Source organism: Hyperoodon ampullatus, assembly GCF_949752795.1.
Source record: "Hyperoodon ampullatus genome assembly, chromosome: 14".
NCBI lineage: Eukaryota > Metazoa > Chordata > Mammalia > Artiodactyla > Ziphiidae > Hyperoodon > Hyperoodon ampullatus.
The window spans coordinates 6,020,414-6,027,483 of NC_136927.1; positions in this window are offsets into that span (position 1 = coordinate 6,020,414).

Below are 7,070 nucleotides of genomic sequence, written 5' to 3' on the forward strand. Positions count from 1 at the left end.
ACCCCAGAGAGAAGGGAAGTGCAGAGAGGGGAGTCCCACTAAATGAGTACAACTGAGGTTGTGTGGACACTAGCCTATCAGAACGGAGCGGAGTCCTGAGGACAGATGCGGTTCTGGGCATGAAACTTGGAACTGTTAGAGGTCTTGGTGATCCCAGGGGAGGAGTTATGAGGCGGGGGTGGCAGTGAAAGGACATTTGAAGAGCTTAAGGACAGTGACTATTTACCAACCAGTAAAGCATTGTTTCAAAAATTTAACTAGTACCAGTGAATCTAGGAAAAGTTCATCACCTACCATAAATCTCTGAGAGGCACAACCATTTGTTAAATCCAGGTATATCAGAAGGTCATTTTTATACCAGGTAACAAGTCCAACAAATTTCTGAGTGGCTTTGATTAAATCAGGTGAAGATGAGAAAAGGTACTGGAACTTCTTATGGAAGAGTGTGGCCAAAGGCTTAGGAAAGCACCAAAGAGCATCCCCGCCTCTTCATTCATTTAGTCATGGGACAAATGTGCATTGCCTGGAGCCTGCTCCAAGTATTGGTGACCTAGTACACTTGAGACTAGGAAAACTGAGGAGCTTCCCAAACCTGGGTGTCCTCCCCAGCAACCTGCCAGCCTCTGCCATTCCTTCCTCTGGCAGAAAAGCACCTGTGCTAGTTGTACCTGTGAAACGTCAAGTTTCTGGACCATAACAGGTTAAAGAATGGCTGCTCTGGTCCCCAGTCCACCTGTCCCCTGGGGAAATGGGATCCAGATCCAGCAATCTGGAATACGGGAGCAGGTGCCATTAAGAAGCAGGGCACTTAGTTGGGTCGTGCTCGGAAAGGGGTTGGTTGGGAACTTTTCTCCTGTTTAAATTTGAGGTGGCGCTGAGGACCAACTTAACTGCACAAGGAGCAATTACGCATCATTTGTCCTTGAGAATAATTGTATTTCTAAAGCTGATGCATGGGGCTTCCCTGGTGGCGCAGTGGTTGAGAGTCCGCCTGCCGATGCAGGGGACGCGGGTTCATGCCCTGGTCCGGGAGGATCCCACATGCCGCGGAGCGGCTGGGCCCGTGAGCCATGGCCGCTGAGCCTGTGCGTCCGGAGCCTGTGCTCCGCAACGGGAGAGGCCACAGCAGTGAGAGGCCCGCGTATCGCAAAAAAAATTTAAAAAATAAAAATAAATAAAACGGATGCATGAAGTTTTGAAACTTTGAAAGAAGAAATAAATCTCCACCTAGAACAAGTTTCCCCCCCTTTTTTTCTTAAAAATAATCCTATTTCAAACTGTTTTTATCTTTCCCATTATATTTTGGGTTGACCTTTAAGTAAAGACCTTTCTTAACCTAGCAGCCATTTCATTCAGCTTCCTGACTTGAGAAAATATTCCCTGCCTGTTGAGTACTAAGGCGTTAAGCCAATGTTTGCCTAAACTTGGCTTCAAGCATAATCTTACCTTTTAATAAAACACACTCAAAAGGCTGCAGTAGAAGTTTTTCATAGCTCGGAATCCTGTTCATGCCAGGAAGGGGAGGAATTGAAGAACTATCTTGTTTGAATAGTAAGTCCCACTGCAATGAATCTGAAAGCGATAGGTGTCTGGAAGTCAAATATTATTCCATCCTCCTGCAGGGGTAGGAGCTTGCAGGGGATTCTGACCATAGACAGCTTAGAATGTTTGCCACTCTGAAGTGGGAGTAGCCTGGGACAAACCTGAGCTGTTGGGAGGGGAATCTTTTTGTTTTGGCTTTTTTCTATTTTGGGGGGTGGGCTGGGATCAGGGCCTGAGGGGAAAATCCCAACATTTCTACCATTCTGCCTTCCACCATCTCTTCCCTGAGTGGAGAAGGAATTGCAAATCTTATTGGTCAGAAGCTGAGATGCTCACTAAGCCAAGTTCTACTAGTGCGTGGGGACCACTGGGCTTGGAAGACATACAGCTCTGCCCGACCTTCTTTTTCGCCTCCTGCATCTTTGCACACCAGGCCTTCTTCCTACGTTCAGTTTTGCTTCCAGCTTCTCTGGAGAGGGCCTGCCTGTTAGAGATGGAACCAGTCATCCTTTTTGTCTTGGTTTAGGTTTCCCAAAAACCAGACCCTGAAACAAGGATAGGAGTGGAAGTAATTTCTTTGGAATGGTGATTCCAGGGTTCAAGATAGGGAAGCGGGAAAGTGAGGCAGGGAGGAGAAGACGGTCACAAAGGGTGTGTTATCAAGGAAGTCATCCCTGTGGGTACTTGGACCTCAGTTTCTCTTGGGACATCTAGTGTAGACTCTACATCTAGGACTTATCCCCTCCAAGGGTGGAGTGCTGATAAATGACACACCAACCCCCATCCATCACTTGTTAAGGTATCCTTTTAGGGGGTGTCAATCCTCTGGTACTTCCAGACAGCCCTGAAATTGTAGAGCCAACTCCAGTGACCAAAAAGGCCAGCAGGCAAAGAGATGCAGTTGTCATGGGTCAGGTGTCAGGAGCATCTGCGCTGCTTCCTCTCTCTATTGCAGGACTTCTCCATTTGTAGTTGAGTGGGATCCGCCATTTGTCCACATAGTCAGTGGAATCCTGTGCCACAGACCCAGGTGACCGAGACGCAAGGAAGCAGCGATGCAGAAACCTGACTTCCCATCTGAGCCACGCTCTCCAGTCCAGCCTGTGCCTCAGAAGCCCTGTACTAGAGATGGGGGCATCTTTGGATGCTTGCCTGGTGGTTAATTAAGCTGATATTTTGCAACTCACTTGGTTCTTTCACCTTGTGGTTGCCCCTCCCTTGTCAGGAGTCTCGGGAGGGGAGAAGGCGTGGAGTGTAGGATTTGCAGGACCCAAACCCAAATTCCAGCCTGTAGTGTGTGTGTTAGCCATCTTTTGCTTTCCTGTTTTTCAGATTGTCCATTTTGAAAATTATAGTATTCTGTTACATGAAGGCAGGAGATTTTACAGAGAAGGGCAGGAATGTTTTCTTTCTTTTAAACTTAAATTCAATAGCAGCTTCAAAAAAAAAAAAAAAAAAATCACAGCAGCCCCGTTCAAGCTCGTGAGCCATGACAAGCAGAGGTTAAGTTTGGATTTCATTCAAAAGTCTACATTCATTTATGCTTCCTCTGTGAGATAAAGTAACCAATTTCAAATTCGGCTGTAGGTCTCCAATTACATATCTTTTTTAAACAAACCCACAATTCTAACAGATGAGAGCTGTGTGATATCTTTCTCCCCTTCTCAGAACTGAAGTGCACACCGAAAAGTCCATCACCCATTTAGCTATCAATGTTTAAGTAAATTCTTCTCCTATGGAATGAGAAATGTCAACCTTAGGCTAAATGTGCTGTGTTTAAATTTTAATTGTAGCCACAAATGTACAAAGACTCTATAAATATAACTGTGTGCCTAGGAAGCTCCCCCGAGAAAGGTTAAACAGGAAGACAATAGCAAAGGAGGAGAAGTAAAGGGGAAGAGAGATCCGCGTTAGGTAAAGGCAGCTGGTGCTGTTGAAATTGACAATGCATGCATTACTGAAGGGTAAGAGAGCGCTATTTTTGCTTGAGAAATAATAGGGTATTATAATCATCTTCTGGAAGAAGCTGTGAAGCTAGGAGGACATGATAGCTGTTTGAAAAGCAATTAAGCAGTCTCTAAGCCCTCTAGGACTGAAAATAAATGCTGGAAGAAATGCAAATAGCTTGCAGCCCCCATCATGTGTCAGCCCTTCTCCAGCCCCGAGCCCTCCCAGAGCTGATGAAGGTCATTTGGTGAAATGTTACACGGGAAGCAGGGGCGTGCAGAGCTAGAGCATGAAGCAAAAAGACTGTGTTTAAGATCATGCAGAAAGGGATTTGCCAATGGTCACCTGTAACAGGCCGATTGCAAAATGGACGTTCTCTGTGCTGTGTCATAAGGTGTGGGGTATGCGTGTCAGGATAAGTTCACACAGACCCATTTTTCAGGTATCCAGCCCTACCTCATGGTTCCTTACAAAACAAATACAACCTAGATTGGACTCGGGAAACAAGCACAACCCAAGGTAATTGCTTAGGCTTTCCTAGGATTTGTTACTCTTTCAAACTTCATTTATCAATGAATATCACCCCTTACAGTAGACTTTCTTAACCTGGACGCTATTGCCATTTGGGTCTGGATAATTCTTGGTTGGGGCCTTTCTTGTACTTTATAGGATGTTTAGCAGCATCACTGGCTTCTGCCGGCTAGAGGCCAGTAGTACCCTGCTCCAGTTGTGACAATCAAAAATGTCTCCAGATACAAATGAACTTATTTACAAAACAGAAACAGACTCACATAGGAAACAAACATGGTTACCAAAGGCAGAAGGGGGTGGGGGAGGGATAAATTAGGAGTTTGGGATTAGCAGATACAAACTGCTATATATAAAATAGATAAAAAACAAGGTCTAGGACTTCCCTGGTGGCGCAGTGGCTGAGAGTCCGCCTGCCGATGCAGGGGACACGGGTTCGTGCCCCGGTCCGGGAAGATCCCACATGCCGCGGAGCGGCTGGGCCCGTGAGCCATGGCCGATGAGCCTGCACGTCCGGAGCCTGTGCTCCGCAACGGGAGAGGCCACAGCAGAGAGAGGCCCGCGTACCGCAAAAAACAAACAAACAAACAACAAAAACAAAACAAGGTCTTACTGTATAGCACAGGGAACTCTATTCAATATCTTGTAATGACCTATAATGGAAAAGAATCTGAAAAAGAACATATATGTAACTGAATCACTTTACTGTACACCTGAAACTAACACAACATTGTAAATCAACTATACTTCGATAAAAAGAAAAATGTCTCCAGACATTGTCAAATGTCTCCAAGATTGGGGGATGGGGTCAAAGTACCCTCAGTAGAGAGCCACCCTATTAGATCAAGTAGAAATCCAGACTTTCTTTCCTTTAAACTTATTCCAGCGTGGTGCCGAGGACGGCCTGTGATCTTGAAGCTAGGTTGTCTGGCTATAGATCCCTGCCCCTACATTTTACAAAAAAGTGATCTGGGATGCTGAGTCTTATGCCTTCAGCCCCTGGAGGGGGCTGTGGGTTGTATTAACTGTTTTCTAGAGAAGCTTCTACTCTGGCCTCAGGGTGCTATTGCTATTTTCCTATATAAATGAATTAAATCAACTAAAACAATCTATAAACTCTGCAGGGCTCCATATCCAAGGCAAACATGAAAAGTGAATCTGAAAGTGAAAAGTCAGTGTTCCCCCAATGTGTGAATTTTTAAATCAGTTGAATTTATTACAAGGTCAGCAGTAATGGTGTATTAATACCCCGATCTATGCCATGGGACAAGCAGATTTTTAGAGTGTGTGTGATGGAGGGGAGGGGTGGAGTGTGTAGTAGAGTCCATCTCAGGAGGCGCCCCATACTGTTGATTCTGAATGCTGTGAAGGACGCTCACACCTGACTTGCAGGCTCAAGTTTAGAAACTTCTCTCTGTAGGTAGATCCCAAGTTCACCAGTAGATGTCACCCTGGTCCCACCAAAGTTTCTCACTGACACACACCAGAAAGTTTCAGGGTCCACGGAAGCAGGTTGAGGAGGAAATCAAAGACGATTAGCCTCCTCTTGGTCACAAAGGATAAAGTAGGGATAGGATGCTGTGAGGATGAAGTGAAATGGAGCACCTTGTGCAGAGCTGGGGCTACAGCAGCTGAAGTTGGTGCTCCCGCAAAACGCCCCTGAACGCCACTGTAGTGTTGTTCATGCATCTCAGCACCTATGGCCTCCTCCAGTTTGCTTTGCCCTAAGGCAGAGAGAACCAGAACTGCCTGGAGATGATGTCCCACCACTGCAACCCTTAAGCAATGACCGATGGGCCAGAAGAACGCTCAGCTTCCTTGACTCGGTCTGGATGGCCCCCGAAATGTCACTTCCTGCACCTGAGCCCTGGGTGGGTCGAGGCTGGAGCAATGGCTTCAAGGCCTTGCCTGGTTTGTTCCTTGTTGAACTGCACCCCTCCGCACCGTCCCCCCTGTCCCCCCCCGCCACCTTCCTGCTGCCCCTGTCTCCCTCACCTGCTTCCCCTGGAAGTCATTCTTCCATAAATCACTGTACATGAAACCTCATCTCAGGCTCTGCTTCTGGGGAACCTCATCTAAGACACTGGTTTACGGTTGATGCGCAAAAAAAGTTGGTTGCTTTCCCCCGTGATCATCTATCTGTCTGCTTCAGGTAACAGTGGGATTTGGGAACTCAATTACCCAGAGTGGCCCCAGTGCCCCCCTGCCTTTTCCTGAAGGAAGACCAGCATCGCGAGTCTATCCAGCTGACCTGTTCTCTGTCTCTTGTCCCTCTGAGCCCGGCTGAGGCTGGTTCTGGGAACCAATGTGTCTCTTGCGGTCCTTGGGAGTCAAGATTCAAGCTTTTGTCTGCGGATCCATTTATGCTGGCATTGATACGAGTAACCTAAGGCTCAGGGAAAGATCCAGGAGCAGATTAAACGACCCATTTTGGAGTCAGGAGGGGCAGAAGAGAGGAGAAACAGCAGGAGGGCATTGTCAAGGGCTGAGTGACAGTGGGTCCAGGGACCGTGACTCAGGTTTTCTGTCTTGGGTTTGTAGATATTGAAAAGCCGGCATGCGATATATATATATTTTTTTCCAGCTTGACATAGGATGGCTCAAACAAATTAACATTCCCATCTCGACTGACTCATTTGGCCAGAATAAATTCACATGCTGCAGCAAATAGGAAAAAGGGAGAGAGAGGGTAAAAAGAGATGGGGGCGGGGTGGGGGAGGAGGGGGAGATGTTAACAACACAAGCTCATTTTTTACCTCCAAAACACACTGACTTTAGCGTAGCATACTCTTGAGAAAAAAGATTAAAACAATTGCTCACATGTGACAGAATAGTCATTTCCATTTAGAAAAATGTTTAAATCATGGGTTGGGGAGCCTTCCCTGTCTTTGTTAATAAGAGTGTAGGTTATATAAAGCGTGTGGATCAATAGATCATTTTCCTGATTAAATTACTGCTACACCACGGTGTTTGTCGGTGATACATCTGAGAAGACGTAGTAGCATGGAAAGGCTTTTAAGCCACGAAAATTGTATTTCAAGGGTAGGACATGG